Source organism: Ovis aries, chromosome 13 (genome assembly GCF_016772045.2).
Source record: "Ovis aries strain OAR_USU_Benz2616 breed Rambouillet chromosome 13, ARS-UI_Ramb_v3.0, whole genome shotgun sequence".
Classification (NCBI taxonomy): Eukaryota; Metazoa; Chordata; class Mammalia; order Artiodactyla; family Bovidae; genus Ovis; species Ovis aries.
Window position 1 is genome coordinate 65,216,910 of NC_056066.1, and position 22,939 is coordinate 65,239,848.

Sequence of the window (22,939 nt, forward strand, 5' to 3'; positions counted from 1 at the left end):
TGTGTCATCTCCTCTTCTAAGGACATCAGTCATGTTGGGCTTAGTGCCAGCATGACCTCATTTTATTTTAACTAATTGCATCTGCAAAGACTCTGTTTCCAAACAAGGCCACATTCTGAGCTTCTTTGAAGACATGAATTTGAGGGCGGACACTATTCAACCCAGTACATACAGGAAGATGGAAAAGAGTGCAGGCCTTGGGGTCCCGAAAGCCCAGGTCCAAATCCAGGCTTTGCTTTTTCTCAGCCTCAGTGTCATCTTCTCTGAAATGGGAACAGTAGCAGCTGGATTGCTGGGTTGTGGTAGTGAGACGTGGTCAAGGTAACAAATGTGGGGACTTCCCTGGTGGTCCAATGGCTAAGACTCTGAGTTCCCAATGCAGGGGTCCTGGGTTCAATCCCTGGTCAGGGCACTAAGATCCCACAGGCTACAACTAAGAGTCCACATGCCGAAACTAAAGATCTTGTGTGCTGTAACAAGGGCACAGTGCTGTCAAATAAATAAATTAATTAAAATATACTGACAAAATAAAACCAAGGACAACAGCTGTGAGTGAGCCTGGTGAGGTGGCACACAGCAGGCACCCAGGAATTATTACTTCCTCTTTGGCTCCCCTTTCTCTGCACTTAGTAGCCTGGACAAATCACCTAAATCTTGCGTCACTGTCCTCATCTGCCAAATATGAATAGTTATCATCCAGGTCTACCTACCTCACCAGATTGTGAACCCCAGGGGATAATAAGAAAGCTCTTTGTAAATTGCTTTTGAGTTCGTGGCTGTGATTTTTAATGATAATCGTCATCTCCGTGATAACCCTTGGCCATTGCCACATCCACGGCACTCTCAGCAGAGCCCAGCCCAGCCCACTCTTCTTCTGAGGCAAGTCCTTGTTGCCCCTTTGTGCTTCCAGGCGTCCTACCAGCAGGAGAGCTCTGTCAGAGTCAGGAGAACCTTAGAGATGCTGGTCCTCCATTGCCCTCATTAGCCAGAGGAGGGAAGCAGATTCTGAGGGAAGTGACACCCCTGAAGGTCAACAGCTGGTCAGGGGCAATTGGAACACCCTGTTTGTGGTTCCTGTTTAGAGTCTGAATGGTCCTTTTTCCCTGGCTGCAACTTTAGCCCCAGAAGCAGGACCTTGGCGCAGGTGGTGGCCTGGAGAGAGGATGACACAAGGCCCAGATTTGGGGACGCAGCGGGGAGAGTCCTGCTCAGTTAGGATCAGATTCCCCAGCAAGGGGGTCCCTGAGTCCTGAGTGGACGAGCGCTGCCTCCGCGCAGGCTCAATGGACAGGTCATTTTGCTCTCTGCCTGCTCTGGGGGTGGAGGCCGCGCGCCATGGGCAGGCAGCAGCCTCGTGGGGAGCCAGAGAGTGAAGGTAACCCAAGGCTTCAGTGTCCCTACTGACAGCCGGGGCAGTGCTTCTCAGCAGGCTATGTACCTCTCAGCCTTGCCTTGGCCAGCCTGGGGAAGGCTCTGGAAAGAAGAGAAGGCTTATCCTGTTTTGGCAGTTTCACCAAAGTCATATTCCTTCCCCCACGCTGGTAAGCCAGGCCCCTCCTCAGCCTCAACTGTCCTTTCCCTTCCTCCTCCCTCTTCTCAATTCCTTCTCACTCCCTTCTCCTGCCTTCTTCCCCCCTGCTTTCTCTCTCCCCATCATCTCTCCAGATTAAAGGTCTGAAGATAAAGACCCAGTTCTGGTGGCTGGCTTGGGGGTTGCTTGAGGCGACCTAAGAATTAGAAAGCTTAGAGTCTTCCTCATTAGAGGCTGGGCTGGTGACTGATAAACAAGTGCTTACGTTTATTGGCTCACCAGGTGCCAGGCCCCGTGCTAAGCGCTTTATGCGCCTTATGTCTTTTAATCCTTGCAGCTACCCAGTGAGGCAGGGATTACGATCCCATTTTATTAAAGGAGGCTAATAACTTGCCCAAGTCCTACCCAGTCCTCAGCCAGCAAGTGGCACAGCCGGGATTTCAATCCAGATCTATCCAAAGCCCACGGGTGCTCTTGAACGTTTCCTATACTGCCCTGATGGAGCCTTGGAGGATACTTAGGTGTCCGCAGAGGGATGCACACTTGCTCGAATCTGGAGAATAGAGACTGTGGATTCCACCCCAGGCTTCCTCTCAAGGTTTTGCTGTTACCCCATCAGAGACCAGCCTTCCTATAGGTGCTCGGCCTCTGGTTCTAGGCAGCTGCCCACCTGCAGGAGAAATGCTGCATCAGGGGCAGGTGACAGGGTAGGACTGAAGGCATTTGGCTTTTTATTTATATATTTATTAACTATTGAAAAAAATCCAGACTTCATTTTATTTATTAAAAAAAATTTTAGACCATACCCTGAGGCATGTGGGACCTACATTCCCCAATCAGGGATCAAACCCACACCCCACACCCCCTGCACTGGAAGATGGAGTCTTAACCACTGGATCGCCAGAGAAGTCCTGGCCTTTTCTTTAGATGTTGTTTTGTCACTGGTTTTCTTAGTTTTTCATGGATTGCCCAGAGTGTCCCAGTTAAATAAGCTTATCATCTTTCAAAGCTTAGAAGAGTGCTTGGGGGCTTGGAGGTCCTCTATCAGCCTCAGTGATGGAGGGGAGAGAGGCAGAGGCTGAAGCCAGGAAAGCACACTTGTTCTCAAAAGGAAAAGGAAGGAAGACAGACCAGGCCGAGGGCCAGAGTGAGAGTCTGGAGAGAGGAAAAGAGCCTTTTGGCTGAAATCGATAGAAACCTTCCTCTCAGCCCAAGTTCAGCCCAGGAGTCCAGACTGCCTCCCAGTCAGGGCTGCTGATCTCAGAAGGTCACTTCAGAATCTGGCCAGCTTCAATCCACTTGCTGGGCCTCCACCCACCCCCACCATAACCTTGACCTTGACCGTGGTCAGCTTGAGCAGGTGGCTCAACCAGAGGGGACTTTGATTAATGAGCAGTGGCTTTAAAACTTCTAGCTATGGAGCCCTCTCTATATTCAATAGGTGAGACAGCTAAAAATCACTGTGACTCAGCACCCTGTGCTGGGGCCCTGGAATCAGCCCGTTTTAATCGGTTCCAGTTGAGGTGACTGGGACACGGAGGGTTCTCAGATTGTCCTCAGAGAACACTGGTCTCAGATGTTTGTGAACTTCTGAAATAGCATGCACAATTCTCAGAGTGTTCTTTGTTCTCCAGAAAGGACCCCTAGGCACCATGTGAGTCTTTGAGTCAAGACCCATAAAAGTTTAGAACTGCCGAGACAAGGATTGTTGTACTGAGTGGGAGCCTAAGGACTGGAGAAAGGTCACTAGGAGGTCATGGCAGAGGGGGGTGTTGAAGTCAGATTTCTCCCTCCTCTCAGCACATGGCTGGTTTTGCTCTGAAGATGCGAACCCGGCTCTTCCGCTATCAGGGCCTCAGTTTTCCCAGGTGTAAAGTGAGGTCTGGGCAGGATAAGCCCCAGGTCTCATGCAGCTTTGATCTGTGGTTCTAGAAGCCAGGCCTTCTGCTGTCCACTTCACATTCTTTGTCCCTTTCCTCGCTGCCTCCCCAGCTTCACCCACTTCTGATAGGACCACCTCCTCTCTTCAGCATCTCCCATCTTCAGAGCTTCTACGCAGAGCCTGGATTCTAGCCCCTTGAGCCCGTCTTGTCAGACCATGTGTCCAGGCACCCAGCCCTTTCTTCCTGTCCATGCCCACTCATCAGATTTAACCAGGTGCCTGTGAGTCTGGGAGCACTCATGGTGACCTCTCTTCAGGGCCGGATGCCTGGGCCCAGTGCCAAGGGGAGGAGCTGGTAGAGGGGATCTGCTGTGGCTCCTGGGACACACCCAGTGCTTACCTGTGTCTTTGCCCCAACATCCTGGGTTCATCTCTGCCAGGAATGCCACCCGCCTCCCTCCCTAGTCACTGCTGAAATCCTGCCTGCCTTGTCCAGGCTCAGCTCAGATGCTAACCTCTGTCCCCCAAAGCCTTGTGAGCCCTCTCATCCCCACCCCCACAGTGACATCTGTCTTTCCCCCCTCTGTAGTACCTTATCTGTTCCCCTCTGGGGACAAGGTCTGCTTGCTCTTTGATTTATCCTGGCACGTGGCTTGTCTCTCGTGCTAGATTGTGAGCACCAGATCGCTCATGTAACCTTCTGTGCAGCCAGCACCTAGCACAGAGCTTTGCACAGAGCAGGTGCTTAATAGAAGGTTATGCAGTTTTATTTACTGAGTCTGCCTCTGGCGCTGGGGAAGGACTGGTTTCTCTGGAGCCCCCACGACCTCAGCACTGTCGAGTCACAACTTCTCACTTACCCCCTCTTTTATGTGTGGATTGGAGGGAGGCAAGTAGGGCAGTGGATAAGAACTGAAATTCCAGTCTTGACTCTGCCATTTCCTGGCCACGTGGTCTTGGACAAATCATTTCACCTCTCTGAACCTCAGTTTCCTCAGTTTAAAACAAAGGAGCAGGAATGACAATGGGGCTTGAGAGACTTAACTGAAAAGACGTGTGTTAAATGCTGAGATCCGAGCATTGTAAAGAATAAATGGTCAGTAAACAATTAAAAAATATATATTTATTTATTTGGCTCCACTGGGTCTTAGTTGTGGCATGTGGGATCTTTGGTTTCAGCGTGTGAACTTTTCGTTTTGACGTGTGGGATCTAGTTCCTAATCAAGGATCGAACCAGGACCCCCTGCTTTGGGAGCATGGCATCTTAGCCACTGGACCACCTGGGAAGTCCCTTAATAAGCGATTATAATTCTTTATTTTTCAGCTAATGGTTATTACCCTTGCTGTTTCAGCAGGTAGCCGCTGTGTTCTCACCATGCTAGGGAGCAAGGGTGAGGGACAGAGAAAAGTCATTGCAAGGGGTCCTTGGTCTGCAGGGTCTTAAGGTCATGTAGCAGGGCTGGTAAGACTGTCTTCCAGGAAGCAGTGGCTGAGAGAGACACGGCTGAGAGAGTTGAGGAGTGAGTGTTCAGTGTAGACTCCATGCTGTAGGCAACATTAGAGCTGAAAGGGGATGAAGCAGGAGGGGACAGGGGGAGTCAGGGAGACAGCTATTCCCTGGGGAGATCAAGGAGACGAGTATCAGGCCAAAGATGGGAGAGTGGGCCGCAAGCTCGGAGAGTTGTGAGAAGGAAGCAGGAAAGGGTGGAGTGAAACAGGAGCGACTCTAGAATCTCCACTTCTCTGGTGAGCCAGTGGTTAAGAATCTGCCTTGCAATGCAAGGGACGCAGGTTTGATCCCCAGCTGGGGAACTAAAATCCCATGTGCCATAGAGCAACTAAGCCTCCACATGCCACAGCTAGAGAGTCTGTGCATCACAATGAGGCAAGAAGGATCCCATGTGCTGAAGCTAGGACCTGACACAGCCAAGTAAATAAACAAATGTTTTTTGTTTTTTAAAATAAAAATTGTTTTAAAAAAAAGGGCCTTAGGGTCAATGCTCCAGATGAAGGGTGAGCTTCAAACTTTGTCTTACCAAGAAGAAACTGGGGGAGTGATCACTCATGATGCTGCTGCTGAGAACGACAGAGAGAAGACTGGAAAGGTGGGGCAGGAAAAGAAAGTTGGGACTTTATGGAGGAGGTAGTAGGGCCCAGTGAGCATGGAGGCCCTTTGTCCCATTGCCCAGGCTTGAGCTGAGAATAGTCCGGGGTGAACTGGTGCTCCGGGGCTCTGCAGTCCTATCTCAGAATCTATCTCGTAACATCAAGGCTGCTTGTTTACCTGGCCAGGATCTGAACACTGGTCTGTCTGAAGTTAAAACTCAAATTGATCCCAGAAATGTCAGAAACTCTGAATATCAGGGGAAGCAATCTCTTAGTCCACCCCTCTCACTTCCTCGTTACACAGACCGGAAGCAGAGGTCCAGAAGGGGGAGCCCCTACCCAAGAACGCCCAGGGAACTGGCCACAGTGAGTTCCACACGAGCCTGGGGTGGGCTACGATCCTTTGTAGGTCTGGGTTAGGGGATGGGGGCAAGAGGGTGAGGAGGGGGCCCCAGGAGGGGTGTATAAATGACAAGCGAATGCCAGATGAGAGCAGTCCGTTGCTAGGGTGTGTGTGTGATCCCAGGTGGGTGGGATGTGAGTGGGCTGGAACCGTCATCATCCCGGGCTTTCCTTCTTCCCGGAAAGAAAAAAAGGCCACATAGGTGGGATCCAGGGGAATATTGGGATGTGGGGGAGTTCAGGGGGTGGCCTGAGAAGAAGAAGCTGTTGCCAGGCAGCGAGAGACATGACTGTGTTACAGCAGCATGGAGCACACCAGCAGCTTGGGCCTGGCCCCATGTAGCCCTGTACATGACACTGTAGTGTTATCCGTCACCCCTTGTTTATGGGGAAGATTGCGCTACAAAGGTCACAGCTCGGAAGGGCAGTGCCAGGGCTGGGGGACTTCAGAGCCATTTCCTGGCATGTTCTGGGTGACTGCCCTCCCGGTCCTCAGCCCAGCTTGGTCTCAGCAAGGACCCAGGACAAGTCAACTTTTGCTTTCCTCCACCTGGGGCTTCCTGGGAGGCTCAATTGGTAAAGAACCTGTCTGCCAAAGCAGTAGATGCAAGAGATGAGGGTTCCATCCTGGGTGGGGAAGATCCCCTGGAAGAGGAAAGGGCAACCTATTCCAGTATTCTTGCCTGGAAAATCCCATGGACAGAGGAGCCTGGCAGACTACAGTCCATAGGGTCGCAGAGAGTCAGACATGACTGAGCGCGTGCGTGTGTGCAGGCGCACGCGCGTGCATGCACACACACACACGCACACACACACACACTTCTCCTCTATCACCTCACCTGCTTATTTGTTAATTAAAAATATTTATTGAGGGACTTCCCTGGTGGTCCAGTGGTTAAGAATCTACCTTCCTAGGCAAGGGACGTGGGTCCAATCCCTGGTTGGGGAACCAAGATCCCACATGTGAGGGGGGTAGTGGGGGTGGGTAGCTAAGCTGGCCTACCACAACTAGAGAGCCCACCTGCCACAAAGAAAGATCCCATGTGCTGCAACTAAGACCCAACACAGCCAAATAAATAATTTTTTTTTAAATTTATTGAGTACCTACTATGTGCCAGGCACTGCCCCTGACCTTATGGAACTTACACAACCCCCCTCTAGTTGCCCCACACTGGTAGGATGGGAAGGAGGAGGTGGGTGGCTTTACTAACCACCTCTTTCTCCGTTTCACTCCAACCCCTTCCTCTCTATCCCCTTCCAAGTCCCCCCACCCCAGACGGGACTTTCTGCTGGAACTGCCTCCTGCTGAAGTGGAAACCAGAGTTAATTGTTAAACCTAATAACTGGTGAGAGTTTCGCCCGGTTAGGCTGAAGGGAGGGGGCTGAATGCTAGCCATGCTCCCCAGGAGACGAGTGGAACCACCCAGGTTCTTCTGGCCTATCCCTGCCACCCTTTCCCTTCTCTGGAATCTGCCTCCTGGGCCTGCTCCTCCCTCCTCCTAGGGGTGGGAGTGGACTGCCTCTTGGACCCTTTCCCTGGACTCCAGCTGAGGTGACCCTGGGAGGTGAGTACAGGCTCTGGCCCTAGTCCAGGGGCCTCTGGGTGAGTGTTCTTGGGCAAGATGTCAGGGAGGGCATGGCAGCTAGCCTCAGGGGACCCAACCCAGAGGACAAGCAGCCAGTGGACCTTGCTGGCTTTGCCTCCTGCCGGGTAAGGGAGAGAGGGCTGGTGGGAACGACACCCTAGTGGCCTAAGCCCCACATACAGGACCACCGCCTAGTGCAGACCACGCTACTTCCTCTCCTTTAACCCTTAATTCCTGTTAGGGGACATTCTCTGGGCTTCCTTAGTGGCTCAGTGGTAAAGAACTCGCCTGCCAATGCAGGAAACTCAGGTTCGATCCCTGAGTTGGGAAGATCCTCTGGGGAAGGAAATGGCAACCCACTCCAGTGCTGTTGCCTGGAAAATCCCGTGGACAGAGGAGCCTGCTGGTCTGCAGTCCATGGGGCTGTAAAGAGTTCAGACGTGACTGAGCAAGTGAGCACATATTCTGCCACTAGACTTGCGGAGTTGGGGGATTTAGTGGTAAAGGCTTATTTATTCCTCTAGAAGTCTGTGCCTGAGACCAGGTCCCTGCCAGGCTTTAGGGACAGAGCTTAGGCTTCTGAGTCAGACAGTCTGTGGGTCACAGCTGAGTGACTTTGGGCTGGTCACCTATCTCTCTGAGCCCCCATGCCATCCTCCGAGCATGGGCACACTGATCCCTTTGCCACCTGCACCGTGAGTATAAAGGCACCTGAGGTAGATACTAACATCAGGCTCTGCAGGGGGTTGGAATGAGTAAATCCGGTTCTGTTGACATTCGACTTGACTTTAGGAGGCTCAGCTCTGGATTAGGGGCATGGAGGCCACCAGCCCCACCCTCTAGGACTTGACTGTTGGGACTTTGTTGTCCCATACAGTAGCCACGTGTGGCTATGGAGCACTTGAAATGTGGCTAGTGCCACTGAGGAACGGAATTTGTAATCGTATTTAATTTTAAAACATTTATTTATTTGACTGCGCCGGGTCTCAGTTGTAGCGTCACAGGCATCTTTAGGTGAGGCTTCCGAACACTTAGATGCACCATGGAGGGTCTAGAATCCTAACCAGAGATGGAACCTACGCCACCCGTATTGGGAGCGTGGAGTCTTAGCCACTGGACCATCAGGAATTCCCAATCTTATTTACTTTTAAATAACTTAAAATTTAAACAGAATACTCCAGTTATTGGAAAACATCTGTGTCTGTTTGTGAACTTAGGTTTGTGAAAACACTTTTTCAATTGTAAAGGTTAAGAGACTCTAAATAACTGATGAAAATTTAGCGTCGGGTATACACTGGATTTAGAAGATTTAGTATGAAAAAAAAAGATTGTAAAACATTTCAGTAATACTTAGGGGTTTTTTTTTGGGCAGAGGGAGCTGCATCGCATGACTTGTGGGATCTTAGTTCTTTAACTAGGGATTGAACCAGGGCCCCAAGCAGTGGAAACTCAGAGTCCTAACCACTGGACTGCCAGGGGATTCCTTCAAAAACACTTTTGATATTGTTAAATAAATATACCATTAAAATTAATTTCACCTGTTCCTTTGTACTCTTTTAAATGTGGCTACTGAAAACTTTTAAATTACATATTTGGCTTGCATTATATTTTGATTGGATAAAAACTGTTCTAGCCTGAGAGCTGAGTTGGACATGTTGGAATAATAATACAAAACTGCAAAGATTAGATACTTGGGGAGGTTTAGGGTGAGAGTAAAGGCCAGATATCCCCTTACTCACTGCCCCCCTATATCTGGGTCCACACCCCATGGTGGAATGTTACCCTGAATAACTCCACAGCCTCAAGAATAAGAGCAGGACTTCTAGTGCCAAATGAAGAGCCTGTGTCTGGGTGGCCATGCTACTCACTTGCTCTGAGTGTGACCTTGGGCAGATCACTTCACTTGGTTGAACCTTAGTCTCTCATCTGTAAATCTAGACTAAGGGTGAGATTTACCTCGTTGATGGAGGGGATTACTTAAGATAGAATCCAGGTGCAGCTCTTGGGCCAGCACAGTGCCTGGCACATATGTACAGTCGAGTCTTAGCTGCGACCGTGGTTGCTTCTACTGCTAGTCTTCAGAGCTGTTGCTACTGGTATTGCATCCATGAGCTTGGATTTGGTGTTTCCTTTGGTCCAGATGGGACAGGGGCCAGAGGGAAAGGAGAAGTTAAAAGAGCTTGAGGGTGGGACTTGGGGTGGGCACTGCGGGGATGCTTTGTTCAGTACCTTGGGGGGATTGCTAGACTTTGGGGAAGCTCTTTGGTTCTTCAGGTTCCATAGTTGATCAGGCTAAAGATATGAGACCATTTTACAGATGAGAAAGGTGAGGGAAAGTGATCAGGCTATATAGCCAGAGGCTGAATGCAAGGTTTCCCATGCCTGTTGTGGAAATATGGGAGCCACTGTTAAGAGGCCCCCTTTGGGGGTTTGTGAGAGCGGAGCCTGAGCTAGAGAGTCTGGCATTCATGAGGAATGGTTATGACTAGTCTTCCATAGCTGGAAGGGATCTTGACACCATTCAGTATACTGTCTCCTTCTTGAGCTAAAGAAACAGAGAGCTGAGTGTGTGTATGTGTGTGTGTGTGACCTCTCCAGGATCTGTCAACAAGTTGGGGGCCAAGCTGGAACTGGGTCTGTTTGTTTAGATCCAGCCCTCAGCTCAGCCCTGGCAGGACGGATGGCCCTGCTTGTCAGCCTCTCCTCTCCTGCCTGGTCCCCGGTGAGGGCTGCTGAGAAAGAAGCTTTTGTTTCATCAGCTCCTTCTGGTTTCCTCTCAAGGTGGCTTCATCACCACCCTCTCTCCATCTGCCTGGTTTGCATTTGTCCCTGTTCCAGGTTTAAAGGGCCCTGAAATCTGAAGCTTCTACTTTCTTCCACCATCATGTCTACTTTCTGGATAACTGTAGGGGAGATCACGGGCTTTTCATCAAGAAGGCCTGGGTTTAAATCCCTCTTCTACCATGAATTCCCTCTATGGCTTTGGTCAAGTCATTATAATGTTTAGTCACGTCTTCATCTAAAAAGTAAGTGTTAGTCACTCAGTCGTGTCCAGCTCTCTGTGATCCCATGGACTGTAGCCCCCCAGGCTCTTCTGTCCATGGAATTCTCTAGGCAAGAATACTGGAGTGGGTGGCCATTTCCTTCTCTAGGAGATCTTCCCCACCCAGGGATTGAACCTGAGTCTCCCACATTGCAGGCAGATTCTTTACTGTCTGAGCCACAGGGAGGAACCCAAATGGTGAATGAGTGTATAACCTGGCAGGTAAGAACCTGAACTCTGGGTCTCACTCCAGCATGGATTCTCTAATGCTCTTCAGTGAGTCCTTTCACCTTCCGGGGTCCCAGGGTCCACATCTGGAAATGGGAGCTGCTATCTCCTGGGTTGTTGTGATAGGGAGCTATGCTGAGTTTTTCACAGGCAGCATCTCTTTGAATCCTCCCTTTAGCCCTGGAAGTGGACGCTCTTACTCCTGTTTTCCAAATGAGGAAACTGAGGCTCCCAGCCACTTGCTGGAGAGTGATAAAGCCAGAATTCAAACCAACTCTGTGTGGCTGCAGAAGGTGAAAGTGTTAGTTGCTCAGTCATGTCCGACTCTTTGCGACCCCATGGACTGTAGCCCGCCAGGCTCTGTCCATGGGATTCTCCAGGCAAGAATACTGGAGTGGGTTGCCATACCCTTCTCCAGGGGATCTTCCTGACCCAGGGATCAACCCAGCTGCAGAGTCTCAGCTTAAACCACTGCACTGCATTGCCTCCCAGGTCCCTTGGTAGCTGATCCCCCAGGTTGAAACTGGACTTCGGGAAACAGTAGATGGGGAAACAGGTTGTAAGCTACAGGGTGACAGATGTTACAGCTGCAGGGCCCGTGACCTGAGGCCTCTTGGGTGGGAGAGCAGGAACAAGGCGCCTGCTCCTGCTGTTTCAACCTCAGCCCAGGTGGTCTTCCCTTGATTCTTATTTTCTATGTGAAGCAGAAACACCTCATCCAACCTGGAGGTTACTGTTCTGAGTGTGTGAATCCAGGGGACCCGAGGTTTCTCCTCCAGTGATTCTGCCCATCGTGTACTAGGCCAGGCCTGAAGTTGGGGCTGAAAGATGATTAAAAAGGGTCTTCAATACCCTGTGGGTGGGGACTTCCCTGGTGGTCCAGTGGTTAAGAGTCCAGCTTACAGTGCACGGGATGTGGGTTTGATCCCTGCTCTAAGCCCGTGCATCACAACAAAAGATCCCATGTGATGTGATGAAGATTCCACATGCCACAACTAAGACCCAATGCAGCCAAATAAGTAAATATTAAAAAAAAAAAAAAAAAACAATGGAATGAATTAGCTCAGAACAGAATATTAATGCTATAAAGACCTTAGGGACACCTGAGTCCAACCATGTTTATTTTACAGGTGGGGAAACTGAGGTAAGGATAGGCCAGGTTGAAAGAACAGTGGCTATGTTTGTCCTGGGTGGAGACCAGGGGACTGCTGTGAAAGGGGCACCTGAGGTGTAGGCAGACCTTTCTCTTCCTTATCCCCCAAGATCTGGTCCACCAATGATTTCTGGGAATGCATGTGTGCGTGTATGCTCAGTTGCTTCAGTCTTATCCGGCTCTTTGCGACCCTATGGACTGTAGCCTGCCAGGCTCCTCTGTCCATGGGATTCTCCAGGCAAGAATACTGGAGGGGGTTGCCATTTCCTTCTCCAGGGGATCTTCCCCACCCGGGGACTGAGCCCAAGTCTCCTAGGTCTCCTGCATTGGCAGGCCGGTTCTTTACCACTGGTGCTACCTGGGAAGGTCATTTCTGGGGATACCACTGCTCAAAGAGCTCTGGAATCCAGCCACCAGGTTCCAGGTCTGCTGTCACCACCCCAGCCTGGGTCCTTATCATGTGCCCCCAGACAACCACAGCAGCCTCCAACTCACACGCCTAAAGCTGCTCTTGCCGGTTTTCAGTCCATTCTCAACCCTGCAGGTCAATGGTTTCCCGTAGCTTTTAGACTCTCGAGTCTGGATTCTTTACCTTACCCTCAGAGGCCCTTCCTGGCCTGGGCCCTGCAGGCCGCTCCAGTTTCATATTTGTTACTTTCCCTTTGGCTCCGCAGAGTCACACGGGCCTTTCTGTGTAACAGGTTCAGCAACTTCCTGAAGGTTCCTCAGAGAGTCAAATGCCAGCCTCTCAGTTTCCAACTCCATGCTGGGTCCACAAACTCAGTTCGGAGGTGCTAACACTGTCTGCTCCTTCCAGGTGTCTGACTGCCGTCCTTCCGCCCGGGGAAGCTGGTGTGGTCGGAGCCAGGGTGAGTGTTCCAGAGGCCCAGCCTCCTCTGCTCAGGTTGGACAAATTGACCTTTCAGCCCTCAGGTTATTTTAATGTATTTTACTGCTGGGGAGGTGGGAGTTTGTCTAGGCTACAGATTCCTGGTGGGCCTGAAAAACGAGGGCAGTGTTGAGAGTTCTCTCTGGTTTGGGCTTATTTTGAGGAAGGGACTGAAATGGGTATTCGTTAAGTGCCTCTGTGTTAGGCAGCGTGCTTTGTCCAAATCGCTTCTCCATCCACCATGCTTGGGGGCGAGTGACCTTGAACCTAGAAGCTAGATCCGCTGACCTGAGGCCCTGGTTTTCTTTTGCTAACCTCTTGGAGTTTGTAGACTAGATTCAGAAGGGAGTGTTTTCATTCTGGTTCTGCCACTGATTGGTACATGACCTTGGGCAGCTACCTCCCTCTCTGTTGGCCTCGAGGTCATATATACATTGTCAGGGTAGGGCAGAGGTGGAGTCAGGGTGAAAGAGTTGCTTTGAAATCTTCCAGCAGTGAAATCTCCTTTTCAAGTGAACCCCAAAGAATCTCACTGTACAAAACAGTACAGGAGTTGCAGCCATCGTCAAAGTTGGGGTGAGCCTGGGGGACTCTAACTGGCTAATTCCTCAGCTTCTAGAAGCCCCCCAACAATGCCATGGAACTGTCCTGAGCTCTGTGCAAGATACTTCACAAACCACTGGCCTGGGGCGTGTCAAAGCCCCTTTCCACCTCCTGGTGACTCTGGCAGGGTGAGGTCGTGGAGAGGGAACTGAGCCAAGAAGTTATACTGGTCGGGGAGATCGCGGAGTAATAGGCAGATGTCACTGTGGGGTTATTAGTAAGGCACAACTGTCAGGGTTGTGATGTCATCATTCTAGAATCCTCTGTTTTCTTTGTGTGTTTTCTGGCCTCGCGCATGCAGCATGCAGGATGATAGTTCCCCAACTGGGGATCAAACCCACACCTCCTGCAGTGGAAGCGCAGAGTCCTAACTGCTGGACCACCAGGGACATCCCACTCTGGTTTTGATTTTTGATTAGACATAAAGCACCTCTGTACCCTTAGGGGAACTCCTGTGTGTGTGTGTGTGTGTGTGTGTGTGTGTGTGTGTGTGTGTGTGTAGGCAGCAGCGGCTGTGGGTGTTGAGGTGGGGCTGGACAGACCAGGGCAGATAGAATAAATGTCAAACAGAGCTGGGAGCATGTTGCTCCCAGGGGTGGCAGGGATTCAGGTGGCTTTAGCTCCAGTTGAAAGGAATGATTTGGCTCTTTCCGGCCAGCGCACGGGCCCCGTGGAGGTCGCTGGGCAGGAAGCACTGGGAACAAGGAATCCTCTGTCTGCAGTCACAGCACAGCTTGGACAGAGGAGGTGGATTACGAGTTCCCGGGAGGCGGCCTGCTGGGCTTTGCCTGACATTTGGGCAAATGGGTGGGGAGAAGGGGAACTGAGTGTATGTGTGTATGGTGGAGAAGAGGGTCGAGTTTTTGTCGTAACATTTATTCCACAAGTTCCTTGAGCTCTCTAAGCCCATTAGGAAGCCCTCTAAGGAGCCATGTTCAGAGGCAGGCGGTCCTGGAGGGGCCAGATCTGAGAAAGGTGAGACTATAGAACCAGATGGCGCTAGTGGTAAAGAACGTGCCTGCCCATGCAGGAGATGCAAGAGTCTTGGGTTCGATCCCTGGGTGAGGAAGATCTCCTGAAGGAGGAAATGGCAACCCACTCCAGTATTCTTGCCTGAAGAATCCCATGGACAGAGGAGCCTGGCGGGCTACATTCCATAGGGTCGCAGAGTTGGACATGAATGAAGTGACTTGGCACGCATGCACTAGAAGATATTAACTGCCATCAGTTTACCAGAAGACACAGGAAGTATGAGAGATGATAGATTTTCACAGGCAGCCTGGTGCAGTGGAATTCATTCTGCCTGCGAGTCCAGAGCCCTGCATTCAAGTCTTTGCTGTGACACTGACTTGCTCTGTGACTTTGGTCTCATCACTTCCCCATTCTGGGCCTCGGTTTTCTTTTTTGGAGAATGGAGATGGACACATCAGCCTTAGTTACCTCTTAATGCTCTTTTGAGCATCCATTAGAATCAGGTATTTCACATCTTTGGAGGCAGCAGAATCCTGATATATAAGCATTTGAAACAGAACCACTGTGGTTGAGTTTGCAGCAGTTCCTTAGAATCTTGCTGCCCTCCTTACTGCCCTTTGTTCCATGGCTGTTTTGGTTTTTCTTTTGGCTGTGCTGGGTCTTCGCTGTAGCATGCCAGCTTTCTCCAGTTGTGGTGCTCAGGCTTAGTTACCCTGCAGCCTGTGGGATCTTAGTTCCCTGACCGGGGATTGAACCCACGTCCTCTTCATTGGAAGGCAGACTCTTAACCACTGGACCACCAGGAAAGTCTCTCTATGGGTGTTCTTGGAGGTGCCTCTGCAGGCTCCTAGGGCTCTGGGAGGCAGTGTCAGAAGACCATGGGATCAGGATGATTCATGAGAACATGCTTTGCAGACTGTCCTTTGTAGCGCAGATAATAAAGATTGTGCTGGAACACACAGGAGCAGCCTTAATACCGCTGCTGCCCTGCCCTGCCCACGGCCAGCTCAGACTGTGTCTTGGTTAGGGCCTATATAATTGGACCTGGCTTTTTTGGAAACAAGTGACAAAAGCTCTATTCAAAGTGACTTAAACCAGAAAAGGACTTGAATGGATCCTGGGCAGTTCATGGTATCGTAGGATGAGAAACCAGGTAGATGCTCCATCTGTCTCCATCACAGCTTGTCTCTCCTCTGTCCTTCTGAGGAACTGGCTGACCACTGCCCTAGCTTAGCAACCCAAACAGAAAGTTGTTGTTGTTCAGTCACTAAGTCATGTCTGACTCTTTGGGACCCCATGGACTACAGCACACCAGGCCTCCCTGTCCTGCACTATCTGCTGGAGTTTGCTCAAGCTCGTGTCTGTTTGATGCCATCCTACCATCTCATCCTCTGTTGCCCCTTCTCCTCTTGCCCTGAATGTTTCCCAGCTTCTGTGAAAGTGAAAGCTGCTCAGTCGTGTCTGACTCTTTGCGACCCCATGGACTATACAGTGCTTGGAATTCTCCAGGCCAGAATACTGGAGTGGGTAGCCTTTCCCTTCTCCAGGGGATCTTCCCAACCCAGGGATCGAACCCAGGTCTCCTGCATTGCAGGCAGATTCTTTACCAGCTGAGCTACAAGGGAAGCCCTCCCAGCCTCAGGGTCTTTTCCAGTGAGTAGGTTCTTCACATCAGGTGGCCAAAGTGTTGAAGCTTCAGCTTCAGCATTAGTCCTTCCAATGAATATTTCCTTTAGGATTGACTGGTTGGATCTCCTTGCAGCCCAAGGGTCTCTCAAGAGTCTTCCCTAGCACAATTCGAAAGCATCAGTTCTTTAGTGCTCAGCCTTCTTTATGGTCCAACTCTCACATCTGTACATGATTACTGGGAAAACTATAACTTTGACTATGTGGACCTTTGTCATCAAAGTGATGTCTCTGCTTTTTAATACACTGTCTAGGTTTGTCATAGCTTTTCTTCCAAAGAGCAAGCGTCGTTTAATTTCAAGGCTGCAATTACCATCTGCGGTGATTTTGGAGCCCAAGAAAATAAAGTCTGTCACTGTTTCCAGTTTTTCCCCATCTATTTGCCATGGAGTTATGTGACCAGATGCCATGATCTTAGGTTTTCGAATGATGGTAGTTTTTCTACTAGGATCTATATATCAACCCAAGGGAAGGATTCTGATTGGTTCAGTCATTGTTGCTAGGGGATTAGGGCCATTCCCTATAGTGGCCAGGCCTGGGTTAAGTGCCTCCTTGTGTAGCAAATGGAGGAGCAGAGCTCTCGTTAGAAGAAGGAGTGGAAGGCTGCTGGCAGACAGAGCCATGAGAATATGCAAGCATATTCGTGGAATCTTGGGTTATAGGAGAGTGAGCAGCTTATAGGCCTGCACGGAACCATAGCCCCTCCTCTTCAGTGACAGGAATACAGATATCAACAATGAAAACAATAGGTAATGTTTATTGAGTTACTTTCCTTATGACGAGCATGTTCTATTCCCTTTCTTTTCTTTTTAGTATTTATTTACTTGGCTGCACCGAGTCTTAGTTATAGCATGTGAGATCTTCAATTTTCACTCTGGCATGAGGGATCTTTGGTTGTGACATGTGAATTTTTAGTTGCGATGTGTGGGATCTAGTTCCCTGACCAAGGATTAAATCTGGGCCCCCTGCATTGGGAGTGGGGAGTTTTAGCCACTGGACTACCAGAGAAGTCCCTCTATTGCTTTTAATGTGTAATTTCATTTAATCCTCCAGATGCTCCTTTGGGTAGGTACAATTACTCTCCCCATTTTATAGATGGGGAAACCAAGGCACAGCTAGTGAAGGTCATATACTGAGTAAGAGGAGGAGCTCGGGTTCAAGTTCAAGGAGTCTGACTTCAGAGCCCACCCTCTGATCCTATGTCCATTGCCTCTGATCAGAAGTTCAAGTGGCTTCTCTGTCTACTTGCGTGCTGCTCCGTGACACAGCTTGTGACCTGCAGAGGCAGCCAAGCCCAGATTACCCTGTACTGTGCCACTGGGAAAGGCTTCCTCAGGGTGCCTGCAGATCCACCTGCATAGAAATCCATTTGGTATATGGTTCTGGTGGGTCAGTCGGTAAAGAATCTGTCCACAGTTCAGGAGACCCAGATTCAATCCCTGGGTTGGGAAGATCTCCTGGAGGAGGAAATGGCAACCCACCCCAGTATTCTTGCCTGGAAAATTCCATGGACAGAGGATCCTGGCAGGCTACAGTTCATGGGGTCACAAAGAGTCAGACATGGCTGAGTGACTAAGCATGCATACGATTTTGTGGTAGGCCTTTCAGGAGATGCAAAGGAAAATCATTCATGAACCTATCCGAAAGGTCACCACAGCAAACAAGTCACGTTCCTGAGCTCCCACACTGTGCCAGGCTCTGTCCTGAGCCCTGAATGGTCACTGTCTCATTTAATTGCAACAACGCTATGGAATGGGTATGATTATTCTCACCATTTTCCAGAGGAAACTGAGGCTCAGAGAGGAGAAGTGACTGTCCCATGATCAGGTGGCTAACAAGTGGCAAAGGTGGCATTTGAGTTCATGTCTGTGAGCTCCGTGCCCCCCAGAGGGGAAATCAATGTGTGCAGGTGTGGCCGAGACATAGCCAAGAGTGCAGATCACCGTTGGAGAGGGATGGGAAACTGACACCCGGAGGAAAGGGGCAGCCTGGGCCCTGGGGCCCAGCAGCCAGAATGTGCTTCCTGGAGGAGAAGGCATGGCTCTAGGCTTTGGAAGGGGCTGGACTGGGGCAGTGGGTTCAGGGAGGGCTCTCCAGGAGAGGGAGCTGCTTGGGAAAAGGCGTTGGAAGGGAAAAGCTGGAGTGGTTCAGTCTGGCCAGAACTAAAGAGCTGGGGTGGGGCAGGGAAGCCAGCCATCTTTCAGGCTTCACAGAAGCCCACCCCCTCCCCATTCCGTGTTATTCTCTTCAGAGACGTGAAGAGGTCTGATCATCTCCAGTTGCGCCTGGATGCCCAGGTCCCTTACCTTTTCTCCCAGGTGCCATGTAGAGGGTGGGAAAGGCCATGTGGGCACCCACAGGTGTCAGTCCTTCATTCCTGGGGGCAAATGATGGGAAGAGTGCTCCCCTGCAGTCCTTTGCTCAGAGGAGAGGCTTCCCTCCAGGCAGAACGAGCTCAAGGAACGAGGACTGTTTCTGGAAAGAGTCTTGTGAGCAGTAGGACTCTCCATTCCCTCCCCATGGACCTCTATCCCATAGAGAGGCCTCTTTCCCTCCCCCTGCCCCTTCCACACACCGCGGATCTCATCCACCTTGTCAGCAGATGGACTATGCCCTCAGAGCCTGGGCTCTGTCCTGAAAGTGCCTTCAGATTTTTTCTTCAAATAACTCAGGTGGAAAATTGGAGGAAGATGATGTTGGTACCGGGAGTCTCCCAGGTTTCAAAGGAAGGGAGAATGACAGGCACATTTATTGAACTGGACTCACGGTGTGTCAGAGGCTTTATCACCCCCATTTACCAAGGAAGAAAATGACACAGCTCGAGTTGTCACATGAAAGGTGACATCATTGGTTTTTGCAGGAGGGATGGAGGTGGAGGAGACTCAACAGGAGGACACCCCTCCCCTGCCTGACCACCAACAGCCTCCTCCCTGCTCTCGTCCAGCAATTCCTGTTACCTTGATGGCTCAGAAATGCTGATTCTGGCTCCCCTGTCTGCCCCTCAGCCTCTTCCCGATGTGAATACAGACTGTTGTCCCTGGCTTGCCTGAGAGCTAGAGGGGCTGTCTTGGGGAGAGGGGCCAGGCTTCACAAATGTCATCCATACAGGACACAGATGTTCAGCATTCCTTCTGTGGCCCCTCTTGTCTCTGGGATCCCTGGATTTTTCCAACTCTTCTTGGAGGGATTCCAGCATTTCTCTAGGGGCAACAGAGGTGGAGAAGGGTGGGGGAATTCTTTCATGGGGCGGAACTAGGACTTTTCTATTCATCATCTTATCAGATTTTCCCCATAATCCTGAGGGGGAAGGCACAGAGGCTATATTTATCCCCATTCTGTGGATGGGTTCACTGAGGCTCAGAGAAGGTAAGTGACTTCTCCAAGCTCACACAGCTAATGAGTGGCAGCAAAGGTAGAAGACAGAAACCAGTGAATCCTGATCTTTCTTCCTGTTGCCCAGTGCTGATGGCTCTAAGGACTGACTCTGGGACTCCCTTTTCGGCCCAAAACGTGGGAGTCATGTCCCCAGTTCACACATTCCCAAGCTTCCTGAGGCCCCAGAAAAAAAACCTTCCTCACCAGTTCTAAATCTGAGCATTCCCTAGCCCAGCCCCAGACTGCTGTTCTTGCCAATCTCCGCTGACATAAGAGGTTGGCCTTTTTTTCCTGACAAGGTGGAAGAGATTAGCCATTTGTTAGGAGGGATCCCTCGGTAAGGTGTCGGAGGCTCACGTTTCAGCCTGCACGTGGGGAAACTGAGGCCAGGCACCTAAACAATCACTGCATTGAGAGCAGCTAGAGAGACAAGGCTAGGAAGAGACACGGGCTTGGGCTGGCCTCATGTGTGGGCCCCTTTCCCAGACAGTCCGCAACTTTGTTTCACTAACTGGAACACAGTGTCCGCTGAGTGTTTACATTTTGCTCCACTTCTGCCACAGAGAAGTTCTTCCTAGGGGCACCCTGGCCTTTCCCAGAAAAGTGGCGTCTGGGCCAAACCAGGGAGGAGCCCTGTGTTCCTAGGAGCGCTGGGGACTACAGCTCGGGGCTTGCTAAGAATAACCAGGATTCTGGAATTAGTGGTGATGGTGGCACAACCCTGTGAATGCAGTGTGGGCACCATCTTTACCTCCAGACCTCCAGCAGGGCACGGAGACTGGCCTCCTGGGCTTTATGTGGTCCTGGGGCAGCTGTGTTGGCCTCTAGAACTCTTTACTGGCCAAGGTAGTTTCCTCGTTTGCTAAACTGGGAACTAAGACTAGGAAAGTGGTGGCAGTCGCTGGCCCTGGATGCAAAGGTGGGATTGGGCGGGAGGTGGGGGGGCAGCATTAGAAAACTAGAAGAGTAGACACTGCTTTCTTTTCTCCTTCTTTGTGTTTTGGCTGTGCTGGTTCTTTGTTGAGGGGTGTGGGCTTTCTCTAGTTGAGGCATGTGAGGGCTTCTTTAGTTGCAGCACATGGCTTAGTGGCCCTGTGGCCTATGGGATCTTAGTTCTCTGACCAGAGATTGAATCTAAGTCCCTTGTGTTAGAAGATGGATTCTTAACCACTGGATCACCAAGGAAACCCCACACTGCTTTTTTTCATATGTGTGTCTTACATATGCACAGGTCTTAGGAAAGGTTTGAACGAATGACCTGGGCATGTCTCTTTCCCTCTCCGGGCTTCAGTTTCCCCCACTGGATCCACTCTCCTAAGTCCGTTATATTCCTGCGGTAGTATGATCAGTGGCCTAAAATACATGGTTGACAAGTTGTCCTGGAAGTCAGTTGCCTCATTTGTCAGACAGGGAGGACAGAATCAGCCAGTTCTACCCATGTCAGGGGTTCCTCCTACAAGGGTCAGAGAAGTGATCATATCACTTTGGGCCACAACAGGCTTTGGTAAATGGGGAGTAGCTTTAACAAGGCAACAGGCTTCCACCAGGCAGTAGAATGAGCTGGAACTCCAGACTAAGATAGACTTGGGTGTAGACCCCTGCTCCACCACCTACTGTGTGGATTTCAATGAGATACTTCATTGCTGTGTGCCTAAGCTTTGCCGTCTGTAAAATGGACCCAATAATAGTCCTCACTTCAGAGGTTATGGAGCTGAAATGGGAGAAAGCAGGCAACGAGCAGAGGACTGTGCCCGAGATACAAGTGTCCGAGTCAAGTGTCTCATAAGTGATGTGTTATGTGTTAGTTGCTCAGTCGTGTCTGACTCTTTTGCAATCCCATGGGCTGTAGCCCACCAGGCTCCTCTGCCCATGGGATTCTCCAGACAAGAATACTGGAGTGGGTTGCTATTTTCAACTGATAGGTGTTAATTATTGTTGGTGGCAATAATGATGATGATCACTGACATTTAGAGGTTGGAATTCTCTATGACAACCTCTAAACTACATAGACTGTGTTAAAAAGCAAAGACATCACGTTGCCAACAAAGTTCCGTGTAGTCAAGGCTGTGGTCTTTCTAGTAGTCACGTACTAATGTAAGAGCTGCACCATAAAGAAGGCTGAGTGCCGAAGAATTGATGCTTTCGAACTGTAGTGCTGGATAAGACTCTTGAGAGTCCCTTGGACAGTCAGGGGATCAGACCTGTCAATCTTAAAGGAAATCAACACTGAATACTCATTGGAAGTACTGATACTAAAGCTGAAGCTCCAATACTTTGGCCACCTGATACGAACAGCCAACTCATTGGAAAAGACCCTGACGCTGGGAAAGACTGAAGGCAGAAGAAGAGGACAGTGTATGAGATGGTTGCATGGCACCACTGATTCAATGGACATTAACTTTGGCAAACTTGGGAGGTAGTGAAGGACAGGGAAGCCTGGTGTGCTGCAGTCCATGGGGTCGCAAAGAGTCGAACACGACTTGGCCACTGAACAACAAAGTTATCTGGAGGCCAGTGAGGCTAGTGATGGCAATATTATTGTTATGAATAATCTCTTATATCTCTTTGGCACTTTACAATTTACAAGGCATGTTCACATCCATCACTGTATATGACTTTCAGAGCATTCCCTAAGGGAGGGCAAGGAGGCATCACCATCTCTATTTTACAAATGCGGTTGTGAGTCTTAGGAGAAGTGGCTTGCCACTGATTTCAGCTCAAGTCCTCACGCTTTAGGAGCTCAACTCCTGGTCAGAGGTCCTGTGAGGATCAGCCTCTGGCTCTGGCAGCACTGACTGGCAAATGGGAGACAACTGTTACTGACACTGATTTCAGCCACTGATTTTCAGCCTGTAAGTTTTGGAGAGCAAGGGAGCAAGTGACCGAATAAACGACAGAGTGGCTGGCTTGGTGGCCTTGCCAAGTCACAGGAACACGTACACAAGTCTTCAGGTCCATACGTTCGAGGTGATTGGGGGAGACCTGTCTCGCTTTGGGGCCCAGGATTTCTGAAACTGTGGGCCCACAGTGTGCCTGCTTGTTCTACACAACCTGCTTGGATCCTGAGCTTTTTCTGCCTCTCTCTGCTATTTCCTGCTCTGCCACCCCCAGCTCTACTCCCACCCTCAGTGCTTGGGCCTTGGAGTGGATTAATTCCTCCATTGAGTCTTTTTTTTCCTTCCCCCTTTTTTTTTAAGTGGTCCTGCGTGGCTTGTGGGATCTTAGTTTCCTGACCAAGGATTGCACCCAGGCTCTTGGCAGTGGCAGCATGGAGTCTTAACCACTAGACTGCCAGGTAACTGCCCTCCACTGAGCCTTGAGTTGGCATCCAGTTTGCACTGAATTCGCGCTGTACTCCATGCACGGACCCATGTGCTGGGACACAGACGCGAACACAGCAGGTATACACGTGATCTGTATCGAACAGCAGAACTTTGTACCAGTCTCTGGCAGTTTCCAAGCAGTGGCGAGGAAGGTGTCTCT

At 50.4% G+C, this 22,939-nt stretch overlaps 1 protein-coding gene across 10 annotated transcripts in view; it reads left to right on the top strand.

The window, feature by feature from the left end:
• The window catches only part of EPB41L1 (erythrocyte membrane protein band 4.1 like 1), a 168,169-nt gene that overhangs the window by 39,087 nt on the left and 106,143 nt on the right, over positions 1 to 22,939 (top strand). For 6 of the 10 annotated variants that reach the window (XM_042230098.2, XM_042230096.2, XM_060397762.1 and 3 more), the window contains one exon: positions 12,749 to 12,800. The exons of 2 other annotated variants lie outside the window; for them this stretch is intronic. The gene's annotated coding sequence lies outside the window, so the exon portion shown is untranslated. Of the gene's footprint in view, positions 1 to 5,823; positions 5,886 to 7,459; positions 7,487 to 12,748; positions 12,801 to 22,939 lie in introns of those variants that run through there. 2 more of the 10 variants (XM_042230097.2, XM_060397759.1) reach the window with 2 other exon arrangements.